Source organism: Macaca fascicularis, chromosome 9, assembly GCF_037993035.2.
Source record: "Macaca fascicularis isolate 582-1 chromosome 9, T2T-MFA8v1.1".
Taxonomy (NCBI): Eukaryota; Metazoa; Chordata; class Mammalia; order Primates; family Cercopithecidae; genus Macaca; species Macaca fascicularis.
Genome location: NC_088383.1, coordinates 142669142 through 142683186, shown reverse-complemented (window position 1 = coordinate 142683186; position 14045 = coordinate 142669142).

The following is a 14045-nucleotide window of genomic DNA, read 5'->3' as shown; positions in this document are numbered from 1 at the left end:
GAACTGGTATTGTTAATGGGTCAGTTCTCGTAAGACTGATCTACAGATTAAATTCAGTGACAATCAAAACCCCACAAGTTTTTTGTGGAAGTTGACAAACTTACTCTAAAATTCATGTGGAAATTCAAAAGATCTAAAATAGCCAAAGCAACTTTGAAAAAGAATAGCAAATTTGGAGGATTGATACCACAAGATTTAAAGACTTATAAAGCCACAGTTATAAAGAAAATGTGGCACTGGTATCAAGATAAACAAATAGAATAATGGAACTAAATAGAGAGACCAGAAATTGACTCAGAAAAATACGGACAACTGATTTTTGTGAAAGGGACAAAGACAATTCAATAGAGAAAAAAGAACTTGTGAGCCGTACCTCATACCATAAGCAAAAATGAACTCAAAATACATCATGGACCTAAATAAAAACTCTTAAAATTATACAACTTCTAGAAGAAAATATGGGAAAAAAATCTTGGATTATGCAAAGATTTTTTGAATATAACTTGAATATAAAATACAAACTATAGATGGATTGTACTTCATCAAAATGAAAACCTCCTCCTAAAATACATTAAGAAAACAAAAAGATAAGCCATAGACTGGGAAAAAAATGCACATTATGTATCTAATAAAGGACTTATATTCAGAAAATAAAATGAAAGCTCATGCTCAAGAATAAGGAAACAAATAACCCAATAAAATAACAGGCAAAATATTTGAGCTTCAACAAAGATGATACATGAATGGCAACTAGGCAAGGATCATTAGGCTTTAGGGAAATGCAAATTAAAACCACTGCACTTCTAGTACAGTGGTTAAATTAAAACATGGACCACACCAGTTGTTGGAGAGGATGTGGAGAATCTCGAACTCAAAATCATAAATCCACTTTGGAAAATGGTTTGGAGGTTTCCTAAGTAGCTACACATGCACCTACCATATGATCTAGCCATTGTACTCCTAGGAATTCACCCAAGGAAATTAAGACAACTGCATGTAAAAACACTTGTACATGAAGATTCACAACGGCATTATTGACAACAGCTCCCAACTGAAACAACCCACAAGCCCACCAGCAGGCAAATGGATTATACACACTGTGGGGCATCCATATGATGGAACGCACCTCAGGAACGGCAAGGAATGAGCAAGCAATACAACAGGAACATGGATGAGTCTCAAAACACTGTGTCGTGAAACCAGAAGAAAGAGGGTGCAGGCCACAATTCTGTGACTATAAATTCCAGACAGCGCAGACTGACCTGTGGTGACAGAGGCACATCAGCGGTTGCGGGAGATGGGGTGTGGGGAGGGGCAGGAAGGAGGGTAAAAGTGGGGCAGGAAGTGGAAGCTGTGATGAGACATTCACTGCCTGGATTGTGTGATGGCTTCACTGGCGTGTGCATGTCAGAACTTATCAGATGGTCCACTTTAAATACACCAGTTTATTGTACATTGATCATACCTCAATAAAGCTCTTTTTATTACTTTTTATTTTCTTTCAATAAAGCTGTTTCTAGAGAAAGAAAAGGTTCCCACAGAGAAAACTCCAGACACAGGACCCACAGAATCAGCAATGCGTGCAAAGCACACCACTGACGCCAAAGCTGGTTTTTTCCAGGACTGCAAAGTTGCATTTAGAAAAAAAGTTAACACTAGAAAATCAGTCACTGTAATTTGCCACACTGAAACGCTAAGGGAGAACAATCATATTGTCATCTGAAGAGACGTAAAATTTTTAATATACAATTCAGGATCCATTTCTGATAATAAAGTGTTTGCAAACTAGAAATAGGAAGGAACTTCCTTAATCTGATAACAACAGCATAGAAACGCAGCTCACAGCAGCGTCCCCGTCCCAGCTCTCACCGCCCCACCAGCGGCCCACTTTGCCCTGGGGGCCAAACCCAGTGCAGAAAGATGAAAAGGAAAAGGCACGATGCTTGGAGAATGAAAGTGAAGACCAGCAGGACTCACAGACACGCCGCTGGGAATGCCAAGACCCACGGGAACCGCAGATCACTTAGCCACACGGGACAGTAGCGAGTTCACTGAACATAGACAAAAGTCACTTGTTTTTCTACATATAAGCAATGAACAGAAAATGACTTTTTAAAAATAGCTACCACGTATAAAGGCAACAAAACTACCAACGATCTAGGAATTAATCTAGTGAAAGACGTGGAAGGCGTTAATGCAGAAAGCTGAGAGGCCTCACAGGAAGATCTAAGTAAACGCGGAAACGCACCACGTTTCTGGGTTGGAAGCTTTCCTGTTGCAAAGATGTGAAATTTCCCCCAGAGTAAACTCTGGGAGGGAGACAGGACTTGACGAACTGACTTAAGATTTCCCTGGAAACCCAGCCCACAGCGCAGGGCGGAGAAGGCCGTGGGTTTCCCAGCCAGGCGGCCGCGGGTTCTCCCTGGGCGGTGCTGAGGAGTGGGGGCGTCCGGGGGCCGCGGTGGGCGTGGGCTCCTCCCTGCCAGCCCGGCGTGGGAGGGAGGGGACCGCGTGGATGGGACCCCAAACGAGCACGGACACAGCCAGGAGGCTGCCCGGGGGGAGCGGGGATGCGGGCGCTGCGCGGGGCGGGGTCCCCGGGGCGGGGAGGGGGTGGGGGTCGCTGAGGCGGTGACGCCCCTGTCTTGGGCTCTCAGTGAGGCGGACCCGGAGCCCTGGGAGAGACCCCGAGAAACGGGCGGGACCTGGAGTCCGCACCCGCCCGAGGCAGGGGGCGCGGTGGGGCTGCAGGGCTGGGTGGGCGGCGCCGCCACGCTGTGCGCTGCGTCCAGGAAGAGCCTCCGGCGCGTGCACAGGCCTCAGCCCGGGGCCTCCAGGCGGGGGGCTCTGCCTGTGGGTGGGTGGTCGCCCCGAAAGCTGCCCCGGGAGAAGCGGCTGCGCCAGGGCAGGGCTGGCGGGACTGGGCAGGGCCAGAGCCGCGAGTCTGCGGTGTTCGTGCCCTCAGGGGTCCTGGCCGCCCCGGCAGAGCCTCCTGGTGGGCACCGCAGGGCGGAGCGGGGCTGCGCGGCGGACACAGACCCAGTGAAGCTCCCGGGCTGCCCCCGGCACAAAACTAGAGGAGATGAGAATGGCACCTTCACCGATGGACACCCAGCCTCCGCTCTCCCCCAGCCCACAGCGCCGGCCTTTGGAGCCCCGGCTCCGTCCCGACGCACCCAATGCCCACCTCCAGCCCTGGCCCCTGCTCCACACGCCTGTGTCCACGCCTCTGCCCAACTGTTCCTCCATCTCTGAACTTGCACCCCAAAACCTTACTTCCGACTTCCCCCAGCCCCCAAAACCACGCTGACCCCAGAGCCTTCCGCTTTTCTCTGTTCCACACCCACATCCGATCCATCAGCAAATCCATCGGACTGCACCCCGGCAGGGTCTGCATGATTTCAGCCGCAAGGGCTGCCCCCAACTGGGCCCTGCCCCACGTATGCTCCTCCAGCGTCCACAGGTCGAGGGGGATCCATGAAAACAAAGTCATATCAGTCCCCACTCTGCTCACCACCCCGCAGCCGCTCAGTCGGTGACAGTCAAGGACCCACCACAGGCCTGTGTGCTGCCCCCCACCGCTGAGCTCAGCCCTTCCTGCCCACTGCTGGGTCCCCCACCACACAGGGCCCATGCCCACCTTCGCCTCTGCAGGAACCGTCCCCTTTCCCAGCACTCTTTTCTCTGACCCCTCCAGGGTGGAACCTGGCCTTGGGTCTTCTGTCCAAGCAGTGGCCCTGATCCCACTCCTTTTCGTGCCTGCCTCTCCATGCCATGCTCCACCCCCACGTGTGGCAGAGTTGACCGCCATTAGCTGTTGTCTGTCCCCCTCCAACACCTGATCCCCCAGGCAAAAACTCATCCGTCCACTGCTGGGTCGGGAGCCAGTGCAGAGACCCAGGAAGGACCCGCAGACATGACTGAATGTGAATAGATGTGACATTTATGAATGTGGCTTTGGGGCACGAGAACACAGACCAATACATCTGCCTCCAGCAGCCCTGGAGGTCTGTGGCCTGCGTGGATCAGGACCCCAGGCCAGGCTGTATGGACTGATCTGCTGTCCCCAGGGCCAACAAAGTCCCTTCTCCAAGCACACACAGAAGGCAGGGACCAAAGACCCCTCACAGTGGGTCCTGGACACCTTCTCCTCACCTCCCACTGCCCTCTGCCAGCTTGAGCTGTCCAGCCTGGACCGCCCCTCTGTGGAGCATCAGCCAGGCTCAGCCAACCAGGCGGGGAGCAGTCAGAGGACCTTGGTGTCCAGGGAGAGGGCTCTGTCCCAGGGCCATGGTCCTCACGGGTCTAGGTGACGAGGGCAGAGGGTTCAGGTGCCTTTGCCTTAACAGCCCATGAAAAGGTTTCCTCAATTAACCCTGTGCCCCTCACATTGGCCTGGCCAGAGATCAGGAGGTGAGGGACAGACAATGAGTCAAACTCCAATCTTAGCCCCAAATGCTCTGAGCAGGCAGGCGGAGTCCACCTGTGGGAGGCCCTGGGGGACTGGCACCCTCTGCTCTGAGTGGGCAGGCGGAGCCCTCCTGTGGGAGGCCCTGGGGGACCGGCGCCCTCTGCTCTGGGATGTAGGGGTTGGGAGGCATGCAAGGATCCCCAGGTGGGTTCTTCCTGGTCCCCCTCTGTTCCTCTGGCTGCTGCTGGGGTGTGCAGGTATGTCCGTCAGTGCCCCACATCCTGCTCAGGCCAGATCACACCTGCCCTGTCCCACAGAGGCAGCTGGGGCGGGGCCAGTGGGCAGGTTTCCCTTCCGCCTCAAGTTCCGATTCCAGCCACTCTGGCTGATGGGCCTGGTCACAGGGGAGGCAGGTCCCTTGGGCAGGTGAGAGGGACATGTGTGCGCCACCCCCAGGACAGGTGGGAAGAGCCTCTGCTCCCTCGCCCATCCCCAGCCCTCTGAGAGAAGCCCCATCTGAACAGCTTCTCTCTTCTGTGAGTTCTTCTGAGATAAGTGTCAGTGAGGGTGGAGGACAGTTGACTCTGGCTTTGTCCAGACGGGCCTCAGCTCCCAGGCTGCCCAGTACATGGCCACATTCCCTGCATCAAGGGTACAGGACCTGCGTGGACCTGCCCAGGCAGGTAGGCTTCCCCCACACCCTGACTCCTACCCTCTGAAGAACAGGGAGGAGGCCTGCTCGGCCCTGGCAGTTGCACCACAGCACATCTGCACATGCCTGTGCCTATAACTACATCGGGCAGCGAGCTGTCTGGGGTGGGCTGGTCAACAAGCTTCCCTGAAGCAGGCGGCCATGAGGAGGGGCAGCATGTCTGTGGTTTCACATTTGTCCCTGTTTCATGGCCTTGTTTATCCACTCGTTTCTGTGGGAAGCACGGTGCCCCAGAGGCTGGGGTGAGTGATGCCTACCTGTCTCCTGGGCAGGGGCAGCATGTCTGCATGGATGTCTGTGTGCCGGGTCTGGATCTGCTGTGTGCGTGTTTTTGTCTGCCTGCTGGGAGCCTCTGTCTGCATGGGGGCCTGTGCTGGGGACACATGTGTCTGGGTGGGGATGGGTATAGTTCTGATGCAGGTACCTGGGTGCCCTGTGAGTGAAGCCAAGTGTGGGGTAGGGGATGCGATTCTGCACTTACGGCAGGTGTGGGGGGCATATGGGCTGTGTGAGAGCATCTCTGCAGGGCCTGCATGCCAGGCTGTCCGTGGGCACCTCTGTGTATAGGGCATGAAGCTCTCCGGCTCCACACTCGGCAGCAGAGCACAGGGTGCTCCACATACCTAAATGACGAGAACTCAAGGTCTCCGCTGCAGATTCCGCCTCAGATTCTATCAGATAAGGCAACGCTGGCTGCATCTTTCGAGAGGGAACCTGAGACCAGAAGAGACAGATGTGCACCTCAAGCCCCACGGCTGCTGAATGGCAGCTTTTAGAGGAAGCTGGTGGTCACAAGTCACAGGAGCCGTGGGCAGTGAGAGGCCTAGATCACCAGGGAGATGGCAGCATCAAGGATGGCGGCTGTGCAAAGGTGAGGGCTTTGGCCACACTGGGTCTGACCTCGCTAAGATCTGACCCAAAACCTCCTGGTGCACAGCTTCACGCCACCCCCGACGGACACCCAAAGCCCCGGAGCGAGCTCGTCCATGGGGGACCAGCACAGGGGCTGCACCGCAGAGACTCCTGACCCCTCCCAATCCACAGGTCCAAGGTCACAAAGCAAGGGTGGGTCTGGAATTTGAATTCCAGCCCCTGTCCCAGAGCCCACACTCTGAAGAGCTCTGCTGCCTCCCATAGTCTTTTCAGGACAAAAGTGCACATTTCTGCTGGCCTCACATAGGCACTGAGCCGGCTGGGGAGGGAAAGGCACAGAGGGTCTGGGCAGCCCAGGCGCAGAGGCAGGAGACGCAGTGGACGAGCAGTGCAGGGTGAGGGTGGGGGCCGAGGCTGGGGGCTGCCCTCCCAAGTCCATCCTGCAGGGTTCTTGGTCCAGGGACCTCCTTGGGGAGTGGCAGGGTGGGCAGAGCTGCTTCCCCTCATAGCATCTACTAGCTGGCCAGCCTCAGAGGCTGCCATGGCCCAGGGCTGGAGGAGCCCTCCACACACACCACCCGCCATGCCTCAAGCTCAGCTCTGTGGTGCTTCGTCGCCAGCCATTCCTGGCCCAAATGCGTTCACAAAATTACGCAGCTTGTTTATCAAACTGGCTGAGCTTCACCTTGAGGTTAAGTGGAGGATGCATGGAGAGCTTACCAGAGGCACATACGGTGCAGATAAGCAGGAAAAGCCCAACCACACTACACACAAACAGATTCACTTTAAAACGGGGTGGGGAGAGAGGAGAAACAGGAAAACAGGATATAGGACTCAGGTGGCCAAGAATGTTGCCAAACAAAAACCAAGCTGCTGGGTCACCCACTGCCCACCCATGACCCAGTCTCCATGGACGGCTGGCCCCCGGCTCTGTTGGGAGCCAGTGGGTAAGGGAGGCTGGAATCTGAGCTCACAGCCCCAATGGAGCCTGACCCAGACCCCGACGGACGCTGACGCAGACACCTATAGACACCGACCCAGACCTCGATGGACGCTGACCCAGACCCCGATGGACGCTGACGCAGACACCTATAGACCCCGACCCAGACCTCGATGGACGCTGACCCAGACCCCGATGGACGCTGACACAGACACCTATAGACCCCGACCCAGACCTCGATGGACGCCAACCAAGACCCCAAAGGACCCTGACCTAGACCCTGATGGACCCTGACCCAGACCCTGATGGGCCCTGACCCAGGCCCTGATGGACACTGACCCAGGCACTCATGGACCCCATCCCAGGCACTGGGGGTCCCCACAGGGATTCACACCCCACAGGGATGCCCCACCCTTAGGCCCCTCACTGCATCCCTCCCTAACTGGCCCCCAGACCATAGCACAAGGAGCCCATGGAGAGGCTGAGCCGCTCTTCCAGGCAAATATCCTGGTTTCCAGGCACACACACATTTATCAAAACCCATCACCTCAACACTAAGCACATTACTGTGTAAACTTTGCCTCCACAAAGAAATTTAGAAAGGGCTAAAGAATCCCTACAAATCACTTACTAAAAGATGACACCATTGGGAGCAATGTGGAAAAGACACACAGAAGCAGAAACGCGCATTGATACCAAACCTGTGGGACAAGCAGGAACATACGAGTCACCAACACAATGAGACGCTGCTTCTTACCCACTAAAGTGGCCAAGACTGAGAATTCCACGACACCACCTGCTGGAGAGGGTGGGAGATCCACAGGAGCTGTGAAGCCACATAGGGAAAAGAATTTGGTATTTTCTTAGGAAGTTTTGAGTAAAGTTTGACCTCAGCACTCCCATTCTTACGGGTGGATTACAAGAGAAATATTCACACACGACAACCAGGAACCTGGCACAGGAACGTCACCCAGTGCCATTCGCAATGACAGAGGACTGGGGATCGTTCCAGGTGTCGGTGAACAAAGAATGTGTTATGACTTGGGGTGTAGTCACACCACGGAATATTACACAGGTGTCCAAGTGAGCGGAGTGCAGCTGCTGAGAAGAGGGAGAGCCTTGACACCAAAGAGCAAGACCTAGAGGACAGCGCACAGCCCAGCGCTCTGGGTTATGAAGCTTGAATCCCAGCAAAGCTCCGCCTGTATTTCAGGTCATCAACGTGCTTTCAAGAAAGCCGCCAGAGAATCCCAAGGAATGGTACCTCTGAGAGTGGGAGAGGGGAGGAGCTAAGCTCATCGCTTGGTAATTGTCTATGTCCTGTGCTGAGGGGTTTATGTGCTCTTTGTATTATTTTATAAATAGATGAATAAATGCCATGCATCGAAAAAGAAAGAAAATGAAATGGGTGTTCCGAAGGCAGCTGCTGGGTAGCATTCAGCAGCCCCCAACCTCAAGGGAAGGGCCTTGAGTCTGCGACCTGTCCCGGGTTGGCGTCGCCAGGGTCAGGTCACCGGGACGGAAGGTTGCGTGGAAAGCCCTATTTGCCACTGAGCAGAGTGTGGGGAGGCCTCCCAGCTCGGCGGGTCCCTCCATGGGCCTGCAGAGCACCTTACAAATCGCTCTGGGAGTCCCACCAGAGCGACAATTTGCAATGAGAGACTTCCAGCATGGGGAGCAGATACAGGGTGAGGAGGGCAAGGTCACAAAGGAGCAAATAAGAAACACCAGCGGGGGCGGGTAGAGACGGGGCTGGGGGAGACGCACCTGCGAGGGAGGTAGGTCCCGTCGTGACCTTGGTCTCCACGCAAAGGCCTGGGGAAGGCTGCGAGGACTGCACCCAGGGCCACGGCACTGAGCCTCGAGCTGCCTCGCTGGTGGTTCCACGTCGCCCGGGGCGCTGGCGGGCTGGGGACAGTCCTCAGAGCACCGGTGAGGAGGGGATGGTAGAAGGCTGGGTCAAGGGTCACTGGGGAATTTCACTTATCCATGGGGACCCCGCCACTGTCCGGGCGCAGACAGACCCAGAGGCACAGTGCGAGGTAGGGGTCTGGGGCTCATCTCCCCAGAGAGGGGAGGGACCTCCCAGAGGAGCTGCTGTGCGGGCCTGCGGAGCTCCTTCTCCCACCACTGTCCCAGCTCACCCTCCACCCCCCACCTGCCCTCAGACACCCAAATGCAGGCAGGTCCGGGAAACAAAACCCCATGCCACACAGACCCATTGGAGGCTCTGAGTGGATGGCTCCCACCCTTCCCTTGTCCACCCCTTTGCTGGCTCAGAAAATACAAGATAAAGATGTCAGGGCCTAAAACGTGGGGAGAAGTCTCCCTCACCTCTGCAAAACCCCTGGAAGCTTTGTTCACCCTATAGGGTGCCCCTGGCCCCTGGGGGCCAGCAGGGTTGAGCTCCAGGAAGGGCTGCAGGGCACATAGCCCCTGAGATAGCACATCAGGAAGAATGGGTCTTCCCTTGCGCTGTGTGTGTACATCTGGGGGTGTGCACCTGGGTGCATGTGTGTGCACCAGGGTGTGTGTGCGTCTGGGGAGGGACGTGCACTGGGTGTGTATTGTGTGCACCTGGCCATGTACCTGTGTTGGGGCAGGGAAGATTATGCATCTCAGGGCGTATAGGTGTAAGGGGGGTATACCTGATCATATGAGTATGCACAGGTCCCAAGGCCCCTTGGCCAGGTGTTAGCTCTGGGGAAGCGTGCATGTCGTGCTGAGAGGTGGGGATGACAGGTAAGTACAGCGGCAGGTCCCAAAGGTGCATGGTGGGACGATCACCCTCCCTGCCTGTGAGCCTGAGCCCCTGCCCTAAGATCCCAGGAGGGGTTACAGTGCTGTTACCTAGCTCTCACCAGTGGAGCAGGGCTCTGAGGCCATCACACACCACACCCAAGTCTCTCCACTGTTCCAGTGTGCTCAGCAGTGACCTCCCTCACCAGGAGGGCCATGTACAATTCCAGCAATACTCTGGTGACAGAGGTGGTCTTTCTGGGCTTCCCAGAGTGGCGCCATCTTTAAGGGCTGCTATTTGGTCACTCCTCATCATCCATGTGGGGACCATTGGAGCCAGCCACCACCTGCACACATCCACGTACCTCTTCCTGGCCAACCTCTCGGTGCTGGAGACCCTGTACACCTTGGTCACCATCCCGAAGCTGCTGGCCGGCCTCCTGGTACCAGCGAGGACCATCTCACTCCTTCTTGGGGCACCCCACCTGGCTGCTCCTCTTCCTCTCACTTAGCTCCTCTGAGGGCTTCCTCCTGACCACCATGGACTGTGACCTGCCCCCAGTCATCTGCCACCTGCTGCACTACCCAGTCCATTATGGACTCCAGGCTCTGCATGCACCTGGCCCTGAGCACCTGGCTCTGTGGCTTCCCGGCCTCCTTTATGTCCATGGCTCTCAACTCCAGCCTGAGGCTCTGCAGCCCCCAAGTCCTCAACCACTTCTGTGATATCTCACCCCCACTACTGTGGCTCTCTTGCTCCCGCACCACTGCCATGGAAATGCTGGACTCAGGCAGCCCAGGTGATCCTTGTGGCTTTCCTGCAGGCAACCACAGTCTCCTACACCCTTATCCTGGCCAGGTTGCTAAGAATTCCAGGAAGGTCCAGCAGCCAAAGGCCTTCCCCACCCATGTCTCCCACCTGGAGTGGCGGCTCCTCTGACCTCATCAAGCTGGTGTCGGGGGTCTACTTGGTTAGGATCCCTCAGCTCAAACCCATCATCTACTGCCTGGAGAACTGCAACATCAGGGAGGCCCTGGCCAAACTCCTCCAGGCCCTGCACGTTTAGAACACCAGCTGCAGGAGAGAGGGCTGCCCAATCCCTCTTCCCTTCCCTGTGCTCACAGACACTGGTGACCTCCCAAGGCAGCCACAGCCCACTCCCACCAGGGCAGTCAGCAAGCCCCACCCTCGCCCATATCACCCAGAGTCAGAGTTGCCAAGAGCATAGAGTGGCCATAGGCAAGCATCTCCATGAGCAGGGGAGGGGCAGAGACACCAGACCTGGACCTCAGCACTGCTGGGTCCCAGCCATGGCAGCTGGGAGCCTCCCGTAGGAGAAGCTGGGCCTGGAGTTCACAGGAAGCCCCCTCTCATGGCCACTCCCCTGACCCTCTCAGATGAACAGCTGCTATGGAGGCCAGTTATTTTGCCCACATCTCTGTGATGCTGGAAAAGGGACTTGACAAACTGCATTTCTGCTTTCTGTTGAGAAGTCAGCTGCCAGTCTTACTTTTACTCTTTTGTAGGTAATTTGAGTTTCCCCTGCTTCTGGAAGTTGTTTGGTTTACAGCTGTCTTACTTAGGTATGCTTCTTTTTGTATTTATTGCACTTGGAGTTTGTAACGCTTCTAGAATTAATGATTTAATTCCTTTCATCAGTTTTTGGAAATTATTGGTGATTACTACTTTGAATATTACATCTACTTCATTCTTCCTCTTCTTCCATTGGTTCTAATATTACATGGCACGTCAGGCTTTTTTATAGTGTATCCTCTGCCTCCTAACATCCTATTCTCCACACTCTTTTTTTTTCTGAATTATTTTCTGATCTTCCAAGTTACTAATTCTCTCTCTAGCCATGCCTAATCTTCTGTGTTTTAAAATGTATTTTTTGATTCCAGACTTTCCTTTTAGTCCTTTTAGTTTCCCATTCTCTACCAAAATTCTCAATCTTGTTTTATTCCTGTAGACATGGACCGGTTCCTACAGAAGTTTCTTAATGGTATCCTTGTTCTCATGTTGGTCTCTGTCTAATCCTTGCCAAGACTGGGTTGTTTTATTACTATTGCTTTCTACAATGTCTTAATATGACATGGTGAGTTGCTCTTCTTTGATCTTCTTTTTCAAAATTATTTTATTAATAGTTATTTTAGGCCTTTATTTTTCCATATAGAGTTTACAAACGTTTGGGTTCTGCACTATTTTGTTACTACCATAACAAAGTGCCAGAGACAGGGTGGCTTAAACAACAGAAATTTGTTTTCTCACAGTTTGGCAGGGTTAGTTTCTTCTGCAGCCTCTCTTCTTGGCTTGTAGACACTGTCTTCTCCCTGTCTTCACAGGGCTGTGCCTCAATTGGTGTCTGGGTCCTACGCTCCTCTTGTTAAGGACATCAAGCTCACCTCACCTCATTTAACTTTAGACACATCTTTAAGGTCCTATTTCCAAATGCAGGTACTAGGGGTTGGAACTTCAATGCATGAATTTGAGGGAAACACAGTTCAGCTCATAACAGCCTTTTAAAAATTATGCCAAGATTTTGATTGTAATTTCATTAAATTTATGGCTCAATTTGTGATGAATTCTCACCTTTGTAATATCCTGTTCATGCTCCATTTATGCAGATTTTCTTTTATATTCTTTAATAACTTTTTGATGTTCTCCATAAAGGTCTCTTACATTGTTGACTGTGGTGAATGGCTTTTTTTTTTTTTGGAGATGAAGTCTTGCTCTGCCACCTAGGCTGGAGTGCAGTGGTGCAATCTCAGCTCACTGCAACCTCCACCTCCAGGGTTTGAGTGATTCTCGTGCCTCAGCCTCCTGTGTACAGGCACGTGCCACCACGACTTGCTAATTTTTGTAATTTTGGTAGAGACGGGGTTTCACCATTTTGGCCAGTCTGGTCTCAAACTCCTGGCCTTAGGTGATCTGCCCGACTTGGCCTCCCAAAGTGCTAGGATTACAGGCATAAGCCATCATGCCAAGCTATGAATGACTTTTTCTTTTATATTTCCTAAAGCTACTTTTTGTTCTTGTAGAGAAATTCTACCATCCTTTAAGTCTAAGGTACACATCTAGCTGCAAGTCTAGGGAGTACCTACTTAAAACAGGGGCGAGAGGTGAGACACCCAGTAGTGCAGAGCAGCCCCACTGTGTGCCCGGGACGACCCCACCCTCCAGCCGCATCACTGTCTTGAGTGGAAGTCACACATCCCCTCCCAGGACCAGGGGAGGGAACAGTCACAGACTTTCCTCATGAGCCAAAAATAAGCAAGGTCTGGCTGTGGCGCTGTCCACTGCTGGCTCCAGCACCAGCGGTTGCCCAAGAACCCCCTTGACTCCTTAGAGTAAGCAGCTCACTGCTGGCTGTTCTTTGTGTGACCGGAAAGGGGGACTTGACCAGAGTGTACAGGTCTATGATGACCCCCATTTCCACCTCCACATCCCACATCCCCTCCTGCCTGATGGGCAGCACCCCCGGTCCGGTCTGGAGTCTCCCGGGGCCCTTCCTGTTCTCCTTGTTAATTTATTTTCTGTCTTGGAGGGAAGCTGGGTGGACCTGCTCAGGCGGCCCCCTAGGGCCAGAAGACCTGTCAGTCACTTTCAAATACATGTTCTTTCCAGAGGTTCTAAAAACACTGTTGTCCCTCTCACCCAGAAAGCTAAGCTTCTGTTCAGTCCTTAACGGTAGCTATAAATGAGAAGCACAGCTTGGTTTCCTTCTAATATCCGGCAAGTTAGAAGACAGAAAGTATTTATTTACTTATTCATCACATATTTGCAGGGCAACCCTACACGGGACAGCAGAGGTCCCACGCGGGCGCTGCACCCGGAGCCAGGCTCAGTTGAAACTCACCGGAGGCGCGGCCGCCCTGGGCTGGGAAGACGCCGTGGGCCCAGGTGGCATCAGAACCCACAGGAGGGAGGCAGCTGGCCCAGGAGGGGCCGGGGCAGGCCTTTGGGGATCGTGAGAGTCGACCCCATCCTCCCTGAAACAAGGTCGAAGATTGAGACGGTCCCTGCCCAGTCCCGCAGCTGACAACAAGGGGAGAAGCCGCACCTGCCAGGGTAGGGACCGCGGGGTGGGCTCGGGCCTCCGTGGGGCCGGCACAGGGACCCTCTCCTCTCAGGACCTCGGCCCTCATCCCCGGGCACCGGGACTCACAGGCGGATGGGCCCAGGTGGAGACCAGGGTGTGAAGGGGAAAGAAGCGGGGCGGGTGGAACGGGGCCAGATGCGGGGGTCACGGGGGACGGCGGAGCCCGGACTTTGTGATGCAGGAGACGGAGGGGACTGGTGATGGAGGACGGGAGGCCGCGAGGATGGGGAATGGGGACGTCCTTTTCACCTCCCACGGCTCACCCGGATG